Source organism: Amblyraja radiata, chromosome 40, assembly GCF_010909765.2.
Source record: "Amblyraja radiata isolate CabotCenter1 chromosome 40, sAmbRad1.1.pri, whole genome shotgun sequence".
NCBI classification, from domain to species: Eukaryota; Metazoa; Chordata; class Chondrichthyes; order Rajiformes; family Rajidae; genus Amblyraja; species Amblyraja radiata.
The window spans coordinates 12914597-12935835 of NC_045995.1; the positions used below are offsets into that span (position 1 = coordinate 12914597).

The window sequence follows — 21239 nt, forward strand, 5'->3', positions numbered from 1 at the left end:
CCTTTCTAATCAAGAACCTATTAATCTCCACTTTAAAAATACCCAATGTTGTCCTCCACAGCCGTCTGTGGCAATGAATTCCAGATTCACCAACCTCTGGCTAAATAAATTCTTCCTTATCTCCATTCTAAAAGTTCATCTTTTTATTCTGCATCTGTGCTCTCTGGTTCTGGACTCCACCATAACTGGAAAAACCTTTTCACGTTCCATCTCTGTGTTTCAAAGTTGTTCCTCAGGTTCCTACTAAATCTATCCTCTCTCACCTTAAACCAATGACATCTGGTTCTTGATTCCCCTATCCTGGGTAAAAGACTGCATTCACACCATCTATTCCCCTCATGATTTTATAATCCTCTTTAAGATCACGTCACCGCCCAAGGAATAAAGTCCTAGCCGGCCCAACCTCGCCTGATAACTCAAGCCCTTGAGACCTGGCAACATCATCGTAAATCTTCTCTGCACTCCTTTTGTTGCTTCATAGTAAATGTACTCTAACAGAGTGACTTAATGCTCCAAGTGGGGCTTCAACAGTGTTTTGTGCAACATGTAATGTATATAAATGGCTTGGATGTAAATGTAGATGGGTTCAGTAAGTTTGCAGACTTGATAAACAATTGTTGGCTTTCAGACTGTGATGAATATACGGTGTGATATTAATCAGCTATAGAAAAGGGCTGAGAAATGGCAGATGGAGTTGAATCTGAACAACTGTGAGGTGTTGCACTTTGAGAGGTTGATTGTAAGGGGAAAATATACAATTAAGGCTTGACTCTTAACAACATTCATGTACAGGGATCTTGGGGTGCATTGGTCACATCAGGGACACAACCGTACTTAAGTACAAGAGCCCAGGATGCACCGAGGCAGTACACAAGATTTGCCAAGATTACGGTGCCATTTTGTATGTCCAAATGTTGGAGTCTCAACTCATTATAAAGGCCAGTGACCTGGCGGTGGCTCTGGTTTGGAGTTGCAGGTGTCAGCCTGGTTAGTCAATGTTGTCGACGTCCTCCACTGCTGCTCAGCTCCATGGTGCTGCAGGCAGCGTCCGATCCGCATGGTCATCCACCTGGAGATGTGCATGATCTAATGGAGCCCCAGGCTGCCACAGGGCCTCCAGCGCCCACTCCATTGACATCTGGATCTGAACACATCAACCTGTGAACGTTGTGTCTCCTTGCCTCATGCAGCCAACACTCGGCCTTTGTACCCCGGAGTGTCACCCACAGCTTGTCTTGTAACTCCTGGAGCCCCTCCAAGGGTGCATGGCCTTAACTCCTTGAAAGCAGCAATGTGTGGATAGTAGGAAAGAAGACATATTGTATGCTGGTTTTAATAGATCAGGGCATTGAGTATAAGAGTCGGGATGCAGCTTTATAGGACCTTGGTCAGGCCGCATTTGGAGTACAGTGTGCAATTCTATTCACCCCTTTACAGGATGGATGTAAATTTGGAGAGGGTGCAGAGGGTGTTTGACAGAGTGCTGCCTGGATCAGTAAGTGCAAACACTCCTTAACTTGTGCAATAGGGGAGACAGGTATTAGACGTCCAACAATGCTGAACCTGGCATGTTCAGGCAATATCGTTGCACCTGGTAATACCTGTTTCCAACCTCCTGTGTCATATTTGTTTGTGAGATATCATCTGTTTGTTACATTTTAGATCGGTTGGATCCCACCCCATAGGAAGATGCACCAAGAGGCTTTGGATAGACACATTGATATGCAGGGAATGGAGGGAAATTGATTACATTCAGGCAGACAGAGGAGATTAGTTTACTTTGGCAATATGTTTGGCACGGACGTTGTGGGCCGAAGGGCCTGTTCCTTCATTACTGTTCTATGTTCATTGTTTGCACACAGCTTTCACACAGAGGAAGAAACACACGTGTGTGCACACGCAGAGACAAAGAATACACAAGCATAAACAAAGATGGCGCCTACCTGCAGCGACATTTTGCGAACGGCACAAAGACCAACAGTAAGATACAGCATTTATGAACTCACCTGCATCAGGAAATCCACTGGAATCAACGCCGTAAGTAGCGAACTGCTAATGAATTTAAATGCATTAGCGCTACTAAGAACTCCCGCTGGTAGCGCCGGTATGGGAATCCCCGGGTAGAGGGGATTCCCCAACCTCGCGGAGGCACGCAGGTACATAGAAACATAGAAACATAGAAAATAGGTGCAGGAGTAGGCCATTCGGCCCTTCGAGCCTGCACCGCCATTCAATATGATTATGGCTGATCATCCAACTCAGTATCCTGTACCTGCCTTCTCTCCATACCCCCTGATGCCTTTAGCCACAAGGGCCACATCTAACTCCCTCTTAAATATAGCCAATGAACTGGCCTCAACTACCTTCTGTGGCAAAGAGTTCCCGAGATTCACTGGGAAAATGTGTGAACAAAGTTTTTCTCATCTCGGTCCTAAAGGATTTCCCCTTTATCCTTAAACTGTGACCCCCTTGTCCTGGACTTCCCCAACATCGGGAACAATCTTCCTGCATCTAGCCTGTCCAACCCCTTAAGAATTTTGTAAGTTTCTATAAGGTCCCCCCTCAATCTTCTAAATTCTAGCGAGTACAAGCCAAGTCTATCCAGTCTTTCTTCATATGAAAGTCCTGACATCCCAGGAATCAATCTGGTGAACCTTATGTGGGACCTTGTCGAAAGCCTTCTGAAAGTCCAGATATAACACATCCACGGGTTCTCCCTTATCCACTCTACTAGTTACATCCTCAAAATATTCTATACGATTCGTCAGACATGATTTACCTTTCATAAATACATGCTGACTATGTCCAATGATTTCACCACTTTCCAAATGTGCTGCTATCCCATTTTTAATAACTGACTCTAGCAGTTTCCCCACTACCGATGTTAGACTATCTGGTCTGTAATTCCCCGTTTTCTCTCTCCATCCCTTTTTAAAAAGTGGGGTTACATTACCTACCCTCCAATGCTCAGGAACTACTCCAGAATCTAAAGAGTTTTGAAAAATAATCACTAATGTGTCCACTTTTCTGGGGCTACTTCCTAAAGTACTCTGGGATGCGCCTATCTGGCCCTGGGGATTTATCGGCCTTTAATCCATTCAATTTACCTAACACCACTTCCTGGCTAACCTGGATTTCACTCAGTTCCTCCATCTCATTTGACCACCGGTCCCCTGCTATTTCCGGCAGATTAATTAAGTCTTCCTTAGTGAAGACAGAACCAAAGTAGTTATTCAATTGGTTTGCCATGTCCTTGTTCCCCATGATCAATTCACCCGTTTCTGACTGCAAGGGACCTACATTAGTTTTAACTAATCTTTTTCTCTTCACATATCTATGAAAATGTTGCAGTCCGTTTTTATGTTCCCTGCCAGTTTTCTTTCATAATCCATTTTCCCTTTCCTAATTAAGCCCTTTGTCCTCCTCTGCTGGACTCTGAATTTCTCCCAGTCCTTTGGTAGGCTGCTTTTTCTGGCTAATTTGTATGCTTCATCTTTTGTTTTAATACTATCCCTGCTTTGCCTTGTTATCCATGGATGCACTACCTTCCCTGATTTATCCTTTTGCGAAACTGGGATGAACAATTGTTGTAGTTCATCCATGCAGCCTTTAAATGCCTTCCATTGCATATCCACCGTCAACCCTTTAAGAATCAATTGCCAGTCTATCTTGGCCAATTCATGTCTCATACACTCAAAGTTACCTTTCTTTAAGTTCAGAACCCTTGTCTCTGAATTAATTATGTCACTCGCCATCCTAATGAAGAACTCAACCATATTATAGTCACTTTTGCCCAAGGGGCCACACACAACAAGACTGCTAACTAACCCTTCCTCATTACTCAATACCCAGTCTAGAATAGCCTGCTCTCTCGTTGGTTCCTCTCCATGTTGGTTTAGAAAACTATCCCGCATACATTCCAAGAAATCCTCTTCCTCAGCACCCCTGCCAATTTGATTCACCCAATCTATATGTAGATTGAAGTCATCCATTATAATTGTTTTACCTTTGTTGCACACATTTCTAATTTCCTGTTTGATGCCATCCCCAACTCCACTACTACTGTTGGGTGGCCTGTACATAACTCCCACTAGCGTTTTCTGCCCTTAGTGTTTTGCAGCTCTACCCATATTGATTCCACATCCTCCAAGCTAATGTCCTTCCTTTCTATTGTGTTAATCACCTCTCTAACCAGCAACGCTACCCCACCTCCTTTTCCTTTCTGTCTATCCCTCCTGAATATTGAATATCCCTGGATGTTTAGCTCCCAGCCTTGGTCACCCTGGAGTCATGTCTCCGTGATCCCAACTATATCTTAGTCATTAATAGCTATCTGCACATTGAACTCATCCACCTTATTACGAATGCTCCTTGCATTGAGACACAAAGCCTTCAGGCTTGTTTTTACAACACTCCTACCCCTTTGTTGAAAAATGGCACTTTTTGATTTTTGCCCTGGATTTGTCTGCCTGCCACTTTTACTTTTCACCTTGCTACCTATTGCTTCTACCCTCATATTACACCCCTCTGTCTCTCTGCTCACACATTTAAGAAATCCACCTCCTCTTATCCTCTGTTTATTATCTTTTCTTCTTTCCCCCCTACATGTTGGGTCTGAGTGCTTCCCTTCTCTGCCTCCTGCCTCACACACTGTCTACTAGCTTTCTCTATTTGAGTCCCTCCCCCCAGTAGCCTTTGCAAATCTCACCACCGCCTCAGGTTCAAGTGCAACCCGTCCTTTTTGTACAGGTCACACCTTCCACAAAAGAGGTTCCAATGATCCTGAAACTTGAATCCCTGCCCACTGCACCAGTCCCTCAGCCACGCATTTATCCTCCACCTCGCTCCATTCCTACTCAATACTACTTTGGCCATCTCCTGTAGCTCCACATGTGAATGGCTGTTCTGCCCTATTCTCCCCCCAGTTAGCCAATTTCCCCTTAATCTCTTCTCTTCTCTTTTCTTCTCTATCTCTATATCTCTATCTTCTCTATATCTCTACATCACTTCTTCTGCTCTTCTCTGCATTATTACTAAAACTCTCATCTTGTCCTATTCCGGTTTTCGTTGTTTTAAATCTGCGCAAAAACGATCCCCATAGTGCTACGATTTTTCGCCATCGTACTGGCCATTCTCCTGTGCTGCAATTGCAACCAGTTTTTTCAAGATCGGTGAAATATTATAAAAGTTATTAATGTTATACGCCAGGACGGCGACGCCCCTTCCGTCACCCGCTGTCAATTACCGGCGGGGAGAATAAAGCTGAGGGAGCGATGTGCGGGTGGGGGCTGCTGTGTTTGTGGGCGGGGGCTGCTGTGTGTGTGGGTGGGGGCTGCTGTGTCCGCGGGAGAGGGCTGCTGTGTTTGCGGGCGGGGGCTGCTGTGTTTGCGGGCGGGGGCTGCTGTGTTTGTGGGCGGGGGCTGCTGTGTTTGTGGGCGGGGGCTGCTGTGTGCGTGGGAGGGGGCTGCTGTGTTTGCGGGCAGGGGCTGCTGTGTTTGCGGGCGGGGGCTGCTGTGTTCGTGGGCGGGGGCTGCTGTGTTTGTGGGCGGGGGCTGCTGTGTTTGTGGGCGGGGGCTGCTGTGTTCAGGGGCGGGGGCTGCTGTGTTTGTGGGCGGGGGCTGCTGTGTTTGCGGGCGGGGGCTGCTGTGTTTGCGGGCGGGGGCTGCTGTGTTCGCGGGCGGGGGCTGCTGTGTTTGCGGGCGGGGGCTGCTGTATTGGCGTGCAGGGGTGGCGACCATCACGGCGAGCCGAGTGCAGCCGGGGCTGGGAGCCACTGAGTGGGACTGGTGCCGGAATTCGGAGCCGGAGCCACTGAGCCCACAAACCCCCCTCCCCTCCCCCCACTACACCCCACAGCTCCCACAAACACACCCACTGCCCCACACATATCCCCATCACCACACACACCCTCCCCACACACCCCCTCCCCACACACCCCCCTCCCTCACAACCCCCTCCCCCACACTCCACTCCCCCCCACATCCACCCTCCCCCATACGCCCCCTCCCCCCCATACACCCCCTCCCCACCACCCCCTCATCCCCACACAATTCCTCCCCACCCCTCATCCACCACATCCCCCCTCCCCCACACCCCCTCATCCATCACATCTGCCCCAGCGCAGTTAGGGGCTTTTGGTGAGTGTTGGAATATTGCGTTGGTGAATGGGTTGCATTGGGGGACCAGGCCTCTCGTGTGACTGGGACCCAATGGATCCTACTTAGTCTAATGTACTGTTAATATCTCTGAAATCTAATCTGTCGGAGCTATCTCTTTCACCCTTTCTGCCCTCCTTATTCCTTCTTCAGTATGCTCCTCAATTCCCTAAACTCCTCCTGTTGATCCCAGCTGTCTATACCATAAGGCATGGAAGCAGATTTAGGCCATTCACCTGTCGAGTCTACTCCGCATTCCAATCATGGCTGATCTATCCTTCCCTTTCAATCCCATTCTCCTACCTTTGCCCCTTAACCTTTGACATCCTTTCTAATCAAGAACCTATTAATCTCCACTTTAAAAATACCCAATGTTGTCCTCCACAGCCGTCTGTGGCAATGAATTCCAGATTCACCAACCTCTGGCTAAATAAATTCTTCCTTATCTCCATTCTAAAAGTTCGTCTTTTTATTCTGCATCTGTGCTCTCTGGTTCTGGACTCCACCATTACTGGGAAAACCTTTTCACGTCCCATCTCTGTGTTTCAAAGTTGTTCCTCAGGTACCTACTAAATCTATCCTCTCTCACCTTAAACCACTGACATCTGGTTCTTGATTCCCCTATCCTGGGTAAAAGACTGCATTCACACCATCTATTCCCCTCATGATCTTATAATCCTCTTTAAGATCATGTCACCGCCCAAGGAATAAAGTCCTAGCCGGCCCAACCTCGCCTGATAACTCAAGCCCTTGAGACCTGGCAACATCATCGTAAATCTTCTCTGCACTCCTTTTGTTGCTTCATAGTAAATGTACTCTAACAGAGTGACTTAATGCTCCAAGTGGGGCCTCAACAGTGTTTTGTGCAACATGTAATGTATATAAATGGCTTGGATGTAAATGTAGATGGGTTCAGTAAGTTTGCAGACTTGATAAATAATTGTTGGCTTTCAGACTGTGATGAATATACGGTGTGATATTAATTAGCTATAGAAAAGGGCTGAGAAATGGCAGATGGAGTTGAATCTGAACAACTGTGAGGTGTTGCACTTTGAGAGGTTGATTGTAAGGGGAAAATATACAATTAAGGCTTGACTCTTAACAACATTCATGTACAGGGATCTTGGGGTGCATTGGTCACATCAGGGACACAACCGTACTTAAGTACAAGAGCCCAGGATGCACCGAGGCAGTACGCAAGATTTGCCAAGATTACGGTGCCATTTTGTATGTCCAAATGTTGGAGTCTCAGCTCATTATAAAGGCCAGTGACCTGGCGGTGGCTGTGGTTTGGAGTTGCAGGTGTCAGCCTGGTTAGTCAATGTTGTCGACGTCCTCCACTGCTGCTCAGCTCCATGGTGCTGCAGGAAGCGTCCGATCCGCATGGTCATCCACCTGGAGATGTGCATGATCTAATGGAGCCCCAGGCTGCCACAGGGTCTCCAGCGCCCACTCCATTGACATCTGGATCTGAACACATCAACCTGTGAACGTTGTGTCTCCTTGCCTCATGCAGCCAACACTCGGCCTTTGTACCCCGGTGTGTCACCCACAGCTGGTCTTGTAACTCCTGGAGCCCCTCCAAGGGTGCATGGCCTTAACTCCTTGAAAGCAGCAATGTGTGGATAGTAGGAAAGAAGACATATTGTATGCTGGTTTTAATAGATCAGGGCATTGAGTATAAGAGTCGGGATGCAGCTTTATAGGACTTTGGTCAGGCCGCATTTGGAGTACAGTGTGCAATTCTATTCACCCCTTTACAGGATGGATGTAAATTTGGAGAGGGTGCAGAGGATGTTTGACAGAGTGCTGCCTGGATCAGTAAGTGCAAACACTCCTTAACTTGTGCAATAGGGGAGACAGGTATTAGACATCCAACAATGCTGAACCTGGCATGTTCAGGCAATATCGTTGCACCTGGTAATACCTGTTTCCAACCTCCCGTGTCATATTTGTTTGTGAGATATCATCTGTTTGTTACATTTTAGATCGGTTGGATCCCACCCCATAGGAAAATGCACCAAGAGGCTTTGGATAGACACATTGATATGGAGGGAAATGGATTACATTCAGGCAGACAGAGGAGTTTAGTTTACTTTGGCAATATGTTTGTCACGGACGTTGTGGGCCGAAGGGCCTGTTCCTTCATTACTGTTCTATGTTCATTGTTTGCACACAGCTTTCACACAGAGGAAGAAACACACGTGTGTGCACACGCAGAGACAAAGAATACACAAGCATAAACAAAGATGGCACCTACCTGCAGCGACATTTTGCGAACGGCACAAAGACCAACAGTAAGATACAGCATTTATGAACTCACCTGCATCAGGAAATCCACTGGAATCAACGCCGTAAGTAGCGAGCTGCTAATGAATTTAAATGCATTAGCGCTACTAAGAACTCCCGCTGGTAGCGCCGGTATGGGAATCCCCGGGTAGAGGGGATTCCCCAACCTCGCGGAGGCACGCAGGTACATAGAAACATAGAAAATAGGTGCAGGAGTAGGCCATTCGGCCCTTCGAGCCTGCACCGCCATTCAATATGATTATGGCTGATCATCCAACTCAGTATCCTGTACCTGCCATCTCTACATACCCCCTGCTCCCTTTAGCCACAAGGCCACATCTAACTCCCTCTTAAATATAGCCAATGAACTGGCCTCAACTACCTTCTGTGGCAGAGAGTTCCCGAGATTCACTGGGAAAATGTGTGAAAAACGTTTTTCTCATCTCGGTCCTAAAGGATTTCCCCTTTATCCTTAAACTGTGACCCCCTTGTCCTGGACTTCCCCAACATCGGGAACAATCTTCCTGCATCTAGCCTGTCCAACCCCTTAAGAATTTTGTAAGTTTCTATAAGGTCCCCCCTCAATCTTCTAAATTCTAGCGAGTAGAAGCCAAGTCTATCCAGTCTTTCTTCATATGAAAGTCCTGACATCCCAGGAATCAATCTGGTGAACCTTATGTGAGACCTTGTCGAAAGCCTTCTGAAAGTCCAGATATAACACATCCACGGGTTCTCCCTTATCCACTCTACTAGTTACATCCTCAAAATATTCTATACGATTCGTCAGACATGATTTACCTTTCATAAATACATGCTGACTATGTCCAATGATTTCACCACTTTCCAAATGTGCTGCTATCCCATTTTTAATAACTGACTCTAGCAGTTTCCCCACTACCGATGTTAGACTAACTGGTCTGTAATTCCCCGTTTTCTCTCTCCCTCCCTTTTTAAAAAGTGGGGTTACATTACCTACCCTCCAATGCTCAGGAACTACTCCAGAATCTAAAGAGTTTTGAAAAATAATCACTAATGTGTCCACTTTTCTGGGGCTACTTCCTAAAGTACTCTGGGATGCGTCTATCTGGCCCTGGGGATTTATCGGCCTTTAATCCATTCAATTTACCTAACACCACTTCCTGGCTAACCTGGATTTCACTCAGTTCCTCCATCTCATTTGACCACCGGTCCCCTGCTATTTCCGGCAGATTAATTAAGTCTTCCTTAGTGAAGACAGAACCAAAGTAGTTATTCAATTGGTCTGCCATGTCCTTGTTCCCCATGATCAATTCACCCGTTTCTGACTGCAAGGGACCTACATTTGTTTTAACTAATCTTTTTCTCTTCACACCCCCCCCCCCCCCATACACCCCCTCCCCCCACACAATTCCTCCCCACTCCCCCTCCTCCACACCCCCTCATCCACCACCCCCCCCCCCCCATCACCCACATCCCCCCCCCCCATCACCCACATCCCCCCCCCCCCCCCATCACCCACATCCCCCTCCCCACATCTGCCCCTACGCAGTTTTGGGCTTTTGGTGAGTGGTGGAATGTTGCATTGGTGAATGGGTTGCATTGGGGGACCAGGCCTCTCGTGTGACTGGGACCCAATGGATCCCACTTAGTCTAATGTACTGTTAATATCTCTGAAATCTAATCTGTCGGAGCTATCTCTTTCACCCTTTCTGCCCTCCTTATTCATTCTTCAGTATGCTCCTCAATTCCCTAAACTCCTCCAGTTGATCCCAGCTGTCTATACCATAAGGCATGGAAGCAGATTTAGGCCATTCACCTGTCGAGTCTACTCCGCATTCCAATCATGGCTGATCTATCCTTCCCTCTCAATCCCATTCTCCTACCTTTGCCCCTTAACCTTTGACATCCTTTCTAATCAAGAACCTATTAATCTCCACTTTAAAAATACCCAATGTTGTCCTCCACAGCCGTCTGTGGCAATGAATTCCAGATTCACCAACCTCTGGCAAAATAAATTCTTCCTTATCTCCATTCTAAAAGTTCGTCCTTTTATTCTGCATCTGTGCGCTCTGGTTCTGGACTCCACCATTACTGGAAAAACCTTTTCACGTCCCAGCTCTGTGTTTCAAAGTTGTTCCTCAGGTTCCTATTAAATCTTTCCTCTCTCACCTTAAACCAATGACATCTGGTTCTTGATTCCCCTATCCTGGGTAAAAGACTGTGCATTCACACCATCTATTACCCTCATGATCTTATAATCCTCTTTAAGATCACGTCACCGCCCAAGGAGTAAAGTCCTAGCCGGCCCAACCTCCCCTGATAACTCAAGCCCTTGAGACCTGGCAACATCATCGTAAATCTTCTCTGCACTCCTTTTGTTGCTTCATAGTAAATGTACTCTAACAGAGTGACTTAATGCTCCAAGTGGGGCCTCAACAGTGTTTTGTGCAACATGTAATGTATATAAATGACTTGGATGTAAATGTAGATGGGTTCAGTAAGTTTGCAGACTTGATAAACAATTGTTGGCTTTCAGACTGTGATGAATATACGGTGTGATATTAATCAGCTATAGAAAAGGGCTGAGAAATGGCAGATGGAGTTTAATCTGAACAACTGTGAGGTGTTGCACTTTGAGAGGTTGATTGTAAGGGGAAAATATACAATTAAGGCTTGACTCTTAACAACATTCATGTACAGGGATCTTGGGGTGCATTGGTCACATCAGGGACACAACCGTACTTAAGTACAAGAGCCCAGGATGCACCGAGGCAGTACGCAAGCTTTGCCAAGATTACGGTGCCATTTTGTATGTCCAAATGTTGGAGTCTCAACTCATTATAAAGGCCAGTGACCTGGTGGAGGCTCTGGTTTGGAGTTGCAGGTGTCAGCCTGGTTAGTCAATGTTGTCGACGTCCTCCACTGCTGCTCAGCTCCATGGTGCTGCAGGAAGCGTCCGATCCACATGGTCGTCCACCTGGAGATGTGCATGATCTAATGGAGCCCCAGGCTGCCACAGGGCCTCCAGCGCCCACTCCATTGACATCTGGATCTGAACACATCAACCTGTGAACGTTGTGTCTCCTTGCCTCATGCAGCCAACACTCGGCCTTTGTACCCCGGAGTGTCACCCACAGCTGGTCTTGTAACTCCTGGAGCCCCTCCAAGGGTGCATGGCCTTAACTCCTTGAAAGCAGCAATGTGTGGATAGTGGGAAAGAAGGCATATTATATGCTGGTTTTAATAGATCAAGGTATTGAGTATAAGAGTCGGGATGCAGCTTTATAGGACTTTGGTCAGGCCGCATTTGGAGTACAGTGTGCAATTCTAGTCACCCCATTACAGGATGGATGTACATTTGGAGAGGGTGCAGAGGATGTTTGACAGAGTGCTGCCTGGATTAGTAAGTGCAAACACACCTTAACTTGTGCAATAGGGGAGACAGGTATTAGACGTCCAACAATGCTAAACCTGGCATGTTCAGGCAATATCGTTGCACCTGGTAATACCTGTTTCCAACCTCCCGTGTCATATTTGTTTGTGAGATATCATCTGTTTGTTACATTTTAGATCGGTTGGATCCCACCCCATAGGAAAATGCACCAAGAGGCTTTGGATAGACACATTGATATGCAGGGAATGGAGGGAAATGGATTACATTCAGGCAGACAGAGGAGATTAGTTTACATTGGCAATATGTTTGGCATCTAGCCTGTCCAACCCCTTAAGAATTTTGTAAGTTTCTATAAGGTCCCCCCTCAATCTTCTAAATTCTAGCGAGTACAAGCCAAGTCTATCCAGTCTTTCTTCATATGAAAGTCCTGACATCCCAGGAATCAATCTGGTGAACCTTATGTGGGACCTTGTCGAAAGCCTTCTGAAAGTCCAGATATAACACATTCACGGGTTCTCCCTTATCCACTCTACTAGTTACATCCTCAAAATATTCTATACGATTCGTCAGACATGATTTACCTTTCATAAATACATGCTGACTATGTCCAATGATTTCACCACTTTCCAAATGTGCTGCTATCCCATTTTTAATAACTGACTCTAGCAGTTTCCCCACTACCGATGTTAGACTAACTGGTCTGTAATTCCCCGTTTTCTCTCTCCCTCCCTTTTTAAAAAGTGGGTTTACATTACCTACCCTCCAATGCTCAGGAACTACTCCAGAATCTAAAGAGTTTTGAAAAATAATCACTAATGTGTCCACTTTTCTGGGGCTACTTCCTAAAGTACTCTGGGATGCGCCTATCTGGCCCTGGGGATTTCTCGGCCTTTAATCCATTCAATTTACCTAACACCACTTCCTGGCTAACCTGGATTTCACTCAGTTCTTCCATCTCATTTGACCACTGGTCCCCTGCTATTTCCGGCAGATTAATTAAGTCTTCCTTAGTGAAGACAGAACCAAAGTAGTTATTCAATTGGTCTGCCATGTCCTTGTTCCCCATGATCAATTCACCTGTTTCTGACTGCAAGGGACCTACATTTGTTTTAACTAATCTTTTTCTCTTCACATATCTATGAAAATGTTGCAGTCCGTTTTTATGTTCCCTGCCAGTTTTCTTTCATAATCCATTTTCCCTTTCCTAATTAAGCCCTTTGTCCGCCTCTGCTGGACTGAATTTCTCCCAGTCCTCTGGTAGGCTGCTTTTTCTGGCTAATTTGTATGCTTCATCTTTTGTTTTAATACTATCCCTGCTTTGCCTTGTTATCCATGGATGCACTACCTTCCCTGATTTATCCTTTTGCCAAACTGGGATGAACAATTGTTGTAGTTCATCCATGCAGCCTTTAAATGCCTTCCATTGCATATCCACCGTCAACCCTTTAAGAATCAATTGCCAGTCTATCTTGGCCAATTCATGTCTCATACACTCAAAGTTACCTTTCTTTAAGTTCAGAACCCTTGTCTCTGAATTAATTATGTCACTCGCCATCCTAATGAAGAACTCAACCATATTATAGTCACTTTTGCCCAAGGGGCCACACACAACAAGACTGCTAACTAACCCTTCCACATTACTCAATACCCAGTCTAGAATAGCCTGCTCTCTCGTTGGTTCCTCTCCATGTTGGTTTAGAAAACTATCCCGCATGCATTCCAAGAAATCCTCTTCCTCAGCACCCCTGCCAATTTGATTCACCCAATCTATATGTAGATTGAAGTCACCCATTATAACTGTTTTACCTTTGTTGCACACATTTCTAATTTCCTGTTTGATGCCATCCCCAACTCCACTACTACTGTTGGGTGGCCTGTACACAATTCCCACTAGCGTTTTCTGCCCTTAGTGTTTTGCAGCTCTACCCATATTGATTCCACATCCTCCAAGCTAATGTCCTTCCTTTCTATTGTGTTAATCACCTCTCTAACCAGCAACGCTACCCCACCTCCTTTTCCTTTCTGTCTATCCCTCCTGAATATTGAATATCCCTGGATGTTTAGCTCCCAGCCTTGGTCACCCTGGAGTCATGTCTCCGTGATCCCAACTATATCTTAGTCATTAATAGCTATCTGCACATTGAACTCATCCACCTTATTACGAATGCTCCTTGCATTGAGACACAAAGCCTTCAGGCTTGTTTTTACAACACTCTTACCCCTTTGTTGAAAAATGGCACTTTTTGATTTTTGCCCTGGATTTGTCTGCCTGCCGTTTTACTTTTCACCTTGCTACCTATTGCTTCTACCCTCATTTTACACCCCTCTGTCTCTCTGCTCACACATTTAAGAAACCCACCGCCTCTTATCCTCTGTTTATTATCTTTTCTTCTTTCCCCCCTACATGTTGGGTCTGAGTGCTTCCCTTCTCTGCCTCCTGCCTCACACACTGTCTACTAGCTTTCTCTATTTGAGTCCCTCTCCCCAGTAGTCTTTGCAAATCTCCCCGCCAGGATATTGGTCCCCCTCAGGTTCAAGTGCAACCCATCCTTTTTGTACAGGTCACACCTTCCACAAAAGAGGTTCCAATGATCCTGAAACTTGAATCCCTGCCCACTGCACCAGTCCCTCAGCCACGCATTTATCCTCCACCTCGCTCCATTCCTACTCAATACTACTTTGGCCATCTCCTGTAGCTCCACATGTGAATGGCTGCTCTGCCCTATTCTCCCCCCAGTTAGCCAATTTCCCCTTAATCTCTTCTCTTTTCTTCTCTATATCTCTATCTTCTCTATATCTCTACATCACTTCTTCTGCTCTTCTCTGCATTATTACTAAAACTCTCATCTTGTCCTATTCCGGTTTGCGTTGTTTTAAATCTGCGCAAAAACGATCCCCATAGTGCTACGATTTTTCGCCATCGTACTGGCCATTCTCCTAAGCTGCAATTGCATCCAGTTTTTTCAAGATCGGTGAAATATTATAAAAGTTATTAATGTTATTCGCCAGGACAGCGACGCCCCTTCTGTCACCCGCTGTCAATCACCGGCGGGGAGAATAAAGCTGAAGGAGCGATGTGTGGGCGGGGGCTGCTGTGTTTGCGGGCGGGGGCTGCTGTGTCCGCGGGCGGGGGCTGCTGTGTTTGCGGGCGGGGGCTGCTGTGTGTGTGGGCGGGGGCTGCTGTGTTTGCGGGCGGGGGCTGCTGTGTTTGCGGGCGGGGGCTGCTGTGTTTGCGGGCGGGGGCTGCTGTGTTTGCGGGCGGGGGCTGCTGTGTTTGCGGGCGGGGGTTGCTGTGTTTGCGGGCGGGGGCTGCTGTGTCTACGGGCGGGGGCTGCTGTGTTTGTGGGCGGGGGCTGCTGTGTTTGCGGGCGGGGGCTGCTGTGTTTGCGGGCGGGGGCTGCTGTGTTTGCGGGCGGGGGCTGCTGTGTTTGCGGGCGGGGGCTGCTGTGTTTGTGGGCGGGGGCTGCTGTGTTTGCGGGCGGGGGCTGCTGTGTTTGTGGGCGGGGGCTGCTGTGTTTGCGGGCGGGGGCTGCTGTGTGTGCGGGCGGGGGCTGCTGTGTTTGTGGGCGGGGGCTGCTGTGTGTGCGGGCGGGGGCTGCTGTGTTTGTGGGTGGGGGCTGCTGTGTTTGTGGGCGGGGGCTGCTGTGTTCAGGGCGGGGGCTGCTGTGTTCCGGGCGGGGGCTGCTGTATTGGCGTGCAGGGGTGGCGACCACCATGACGAGCCGAGTGCAGCCGGGGCTGGGAGCCACTGAGTGGGACAGGTGCCGGAATTCGGAGCCGGAGCCACTGAGCCCACAAACCCCCACCCCACCCCCCACAACACCCCACAGCTCCCACAAACACACCCACTGCCCCCACACACCCCCTCCGCCACACACACACACCCTCACACACAACCCCGCCCCCAAACCCCAGCCCCTCCCCCACACACAACCCCGCCCCCAAACCCCAGCCCCTCCCCCACACGCTCCTCCTGCACACACCACCCCTCCCCCACCCTCCTGCCCCACACATATCCCCATCCCCACACACATCCCCATCCCCACACACACCCTCCCCACACACCCCCCTCCCCTCACAACCCCCTCCCCCCCCACATCCACCCTCCCCCATACACCCCCTCCCCACCACCCCCTCATCCCCACACAATTCCTCCCCACTCCCCCTCCTCCACACCCCCTCATCCACTACAACCCCCCCCCCATCACCCACATCCCCCTCCACACATCTGCCCCTGCGCAGTTAGGGGCTTTTGGTGAGTGTTGGAATATTGCGTTGGTGAATGGGTTGCATTGGGGGACCAGGCCTCTCGTGTGACTGGGACCCAATGGATCCTACTTAGTCTAATGTACTGTTAATATCTCTGAAATCTAATCTGTCGGAGCTATCTCTTTCACCCTTTCTGCCCTCCTTATTCCTTCTTCAGTATGCTCCTCAATTCCCTAAACTCCTCCAGTTGATCCCAGCTGTCTATACCATAAGGCATGGAAGCAGATTTAGGTCATTCGCCTGTCGAGTCTACTCCGCATTCCAATCATGGCTGATCTATCCTTCCCTTTCAATCCCATTCTCCTACCTTTGCCCCTTAACCTTTGACATCCTTTCTAATCAAGAACCTATTAATCTCCACTAAAAAAATACCCAATATTGTCCTCCACAGCCGTCTGTGGCAATGAATTCCAGATTCACCAACTTCTGGCTAAATAAATTCTTCCTTATCTCCATTCTAAAAGTTCGTCTTTTTATTCTGCATCTGTCCTCTCTGGTTCTGGACTCCACCATTACTGGAAAAACCTTTTCACGTCCCATCTCTGTGTTTCAAAGTTGTTCCTCAGGTTCCTACTAAATCTATCCTCTCTCACCTTAAACCAATGACATCTGGTTCTTGATTCCCCTATCCTGGGTAAAAGACTGTGCATTCACACCATCTATTCCCCTCATGATCTTATAATCCTCTTTAAGATCACGTCACCGCCCAAGGAATAAAGTCCTAGCCGGCCCAACCTCGCCTGATAACTCAAGCCCATGAGACCTGGCAACATCATCGTAAATCTTCTCTGCACTCCTTTTGTTGCTTCATAGTAAATGTACTCTAACAGAGTGACTTAATGCTCCAAGTGGGGCTTCAACAGTGTTTTGTGCAACATGTAATGTATACAAATGACTTGGATGTAAATGTAGATGGGTTCAGTAAGTTTGCAGACTTGATAAACAATTGTTGGCTTTCAGACTGTGATGAATATACGGTGTGATATTAATCAGCTATAGAAAAGGGCTGAGAAATGGCAGATGGAGTTTAATCTGAACAACTGTGAGGTGTTGCACTTTGAGAGGTTGATTGTAAGGGGAAAATATACAATTAAGGCTTGACTCTTAACAACATTCATGTACAGGGATCTTGGGGTGCATTGGTCACATCAAGGCCACAACCGTACTTAAGTACAAGAGCCCAGGATGCACCGAGGCAGTACACAAGATTTCCCAAGATTACGGTGCCATTTTGTATGTCCAAATGTTGGAGTCTCAACTCATTATAAAGGCCAGTGATCTGGCGGTGGCTGTGGTTTGGAGTTGCAGGTGTCAGCCTGGTTAGTCAATGTTGTCGACGTCCTCCACTGCTGCTCAGCTCCATGGTGCTGCAGGCAGCGTCCGATCCACATGGTCATCCACCTGGAGATGTGCATGATCTAATGGAGCCCCACGCTGCCACAGGGCCTCCAGCGCCCACTCCATTGACATCTGGATCTGAACACATCAACCTGTGAATGTTGTGTCTCCTTGCCTCATGCAGCCAACACTCGGCCTTTGTACCCCGGAGTGTCACCCACAGCTTGTCTTGTAACTCCTGGAGCCCCTCCAAGGGTGCATGGCCTTAACTCCTTGAAAGCAGCAATGTGTGGATAGTAGGAAAGAAGACATATTGTATGCTGGTTTTAATAGATCAGGGCATTGAGTATAAGAGTCGGGATGCAGCTTTATAGGACTTTGGTCAGGCCGCATTTGGAGTACAGTGTGCAATTCTACTCACCCCTTTACAGGATGGATGTAAATTTGGAGAGGGTGCAGAGGATGTTTGACAGAGTGCTGCCTGGATCAGTAAGTGCAAACACTCCTTAACTTGTGCAATAGGGGAGACAAGTATTAGACGTCCAACAATGCTGAACCTGGCATGTTCAGGCAATATCGTTGCACCTGGTAATACCTGTTTCCAACCTCCCATGTCATATTTGTTTGTGAGATATCATCTGTTTGTTACATTTTAGATCGGTTGGATCCCACCCCATAGGAAAATGCACCAAGAGGCTTTGGATAGACACATTGATATGCAGGGAATGGAGGGAAATGGATTACATTCAGGCAGACAGAGGAGTTTAGTTTACTTTGGCAATATGTTTGTCACGGACGTTGTGGGCCGAAGGGCCTGTTCCTTCATTACTGTTCTATGTTCATTGTTTGCACACAGCTTTCACACAGAGGAAGAAACACACGTGTGTGCACACTCAGAGACAAAGAATACACAAGCATAAACAAAGATGGCGCCTACCTGCAGCGACATTTTGCGAACGGCACAAAGACCAACAGTAAGATACAGCATTTATGAACTCACCTGCATCAGGAAATCCACTGGAATCAACGCCGTAAGTAGCGAGCTGCTAATGAATTTAAATGCATTAGCGCTACTAAGAACTCCCGCTGGTAGCGCCGGTATGGGAATCCCCGGGTAGAGGGGATTCCCCAACCTCGCGGAGGCACGCAGGTACATAGAAACATAGAAAATAGGTGCAGGAGTAGGCCATTCGGCCCTTCGAGTCTGCACCGCCATTCAATATGATTATGGCTGATCATCCAACTCATTATCCTGTACCTGCCTTCTCTACATACCCCCTGATCCCTTTAGCCACAAGGCCACATCTAACTCCCTCTTAAATATAGCCAATGAACTGGCCTCAACTACCTTCTGTGGCAGAGAGTTCCCGAGATTCACTGGGAAAATGTGTGAAAAACGTTTTTCTCATCTCGGTCCTAAAGGATTTCCCCTTTATCCTTAAACTGTGACCCCCTTGTCCTGGACTTCCCCAACATCGGGAACAATCTTCCTGCATCTAGCCTGTCCAACCCCTTAAGAATTTTGTAAGTTTCTATAAGGTCCCCCCTCAATCTTCTAAATTCTAGCGAGTACAAGCCAAGTCTATCCAGTCTTTCTTCATATGAAAGTCCTGACATCCCAGGAATCAATCTGGTGAACCTTATGTGGGACCTTGTCGAAAGCCTTCTGAAAGTGCAGATATAACACATCCACGGGTTCTCCCTTATCCACTCTACTAGTTACATCCTCAAAATATTCTATACGATTCGTCAGACATGATTTACCTTTCATAAATACATGCTGACTATGTCCAATGATTTCACCACTTTCCAAATGTGCTGCTATCCCATTTTTAATAACTGACTCTAGCAGTTTCCCCACTACCGATGTTAGACTAACTGATCTGTAATTCCCCGTTTTCTCTCTCCATCCCTTTTTAAAAAGTGGGGTTACATTACCTACCCTCCAATGCTCAGGAACTACTCCAGAATCTAAAGAGTTTTGAAAAATTATCACTAATGTGTCCACTTTTCTGGGGCTACTTCCTAAAGTACTCTGGGATGCGTCTATCTGGCCCTGGGGATTTATCGGCCTTTAATCCATTCAATTTACCTAACACCACTTCCTGGCTAACCTGGATTTCACTCAGTTCCTCCATCTCATTTGACCACCGGTCCCCTGCTATTTCCGGCAGATTAATTAAGTCTTCCTTAGTGAAGACAGAACCAAAGTAGTTATTCAATTGGTTTGCCATGTCCTTGTACCCCATGATCAATTCACCCGTTTCTGACTGCAAGGGACCTACATTAGTTTTAACTAATCTTTTTCTCTTCACATATCTATGAAAATGTTGCAGTCCGTTTTTATGTTCCCTGCCAGTTTTCTTTCATAATCCATTTTCCCTTTCCTAATTAAGCCCTTTGTCCTCCTCTGCTGGACTCTGAATTTCTCCCAGTCCTTTGGTAGGCTGCTTTTTCTGGCTAATTTGTATGCTTCATCTTTTGTTTTAATACTATCCCTGCTTTGCCTTGTTATCCATGGATGCACTACCTTCCCTGATTTATCCTTTTGCCAAACTGGGATGAACAATTGTTGTAGTTCATCCATGCAGCCTTTAAATGCCTTCCATTGCATATCCTCCGTCAACCCTTTAAGAATCAATTGCCAGTTCTATCTTGGCCAATTCATGTCTCATACACTCAAAGTTACCTTTCTTTAAGTTCAGAACCCTTGTCTCTGAATTAATTATGTCACTCGCCATCCTAATGAAGAACTCAACCATATTATGGTCACTTTTGCCCAAGGGGGCACGTACAACAAGACTGCTAACTAACCCTTCCTCATTACTCAATACCCAGTCTAGAATAGCCTGCTCTCTCGTTGGTTCCTCTCCATGTTGGTTTAGAAAACTATCCCGCATACATTCCAAGAAATCCTCTTCCTCAGCACCTCTGCCAATTTGATTCACCCAATCTATATGTAGATTGAAGTCACCCATTATAACTGTTTTACCTTTGTTGCACACATTTCTAATTTCCTGTTTGATGCCATCCCCAACTCCACTACTACTGTTGGGTGGCCTGTACATAACTCCCACTAGCGTTTTCTGCCCTTAGTGTTTTGCAGCTCTACCCATATTGATTCCACATCCTCCAAGCTAATGTCCTTCCTTTCTATTGTGTTAATCACCTCTCTAACCAGCAACGCTACCCCACCTCCTTTTCCTTTCTGTCTATCCCTCCTGAATATTGAATATCCCTGGATGTTTAGCTCCCAGCCTTGGTCACCCTGGAGTCATGTCTCCGTGATCCCAACTATATCTTAGTCATTAATAGCTATCTGCACATTGAACTCATCCACCTTATTACGAATGCTCCTTGCATTGAGACACAAAGCCTTCAGGCTTGTTTTTACAACACTCTTACCCCTTTGTTGAAAAATGGCACTTTTTGATTTTTGCCCTGGATTTGTCTGCCTGCCACTTTTACTTTTCACCTTGCTACCTATTGCTTCTACCCTCATTTTACACCCCTCTGTCTCTCTGCTCACACATTTAAGAAACCCACCTCCTCTTATCTTCTGTTTATTATCTTTTCTTCTTTCCCCCCTACATGTTGGGTCTGAGTGCTTCCCTTCTCTGCCTCCTGCCTCACACACTGTCTACTAGCTTTCTCTATTTGAGTCCCTCCCCCCAGTAGTCTTTGCAAATCTCACCACCGCCTCAGGTTCAAGTGCAACCCGTCCTTTTTGTACAGGTCACACCTTCCACAAAAGAGGTTCCAATGATCCTGAAACTTGAATCCCTGCCCACTGCACCAGTCCCTCAGCCACGCAT

At 47.0% G+C, this 21239-nt stretch overlaps 1 long non-coding RNA gene across 1 annotated transcript in view; it reads left to right on the plus strand.

The window, feature by feature from the left end:
* Positions 1-21239, plus strand: part of LOC116967603 — an 89309-nt gene that overhangs the window by 52303 nt on the left and 15767 nt on the right. The window contains exons 3-5 of the long non-coding RNA XR_004410266.1: positions 1863-2037; positions 8335-8509; positions 18281-18455. This is a non-coding gene — a long non-coding RNA (uncharacterized LOC116967603). The remainder of the gene's footprint in view (positions 1-1862; positions 2038-8334; positions 8510-18280; positions 18456-21239) is intronic.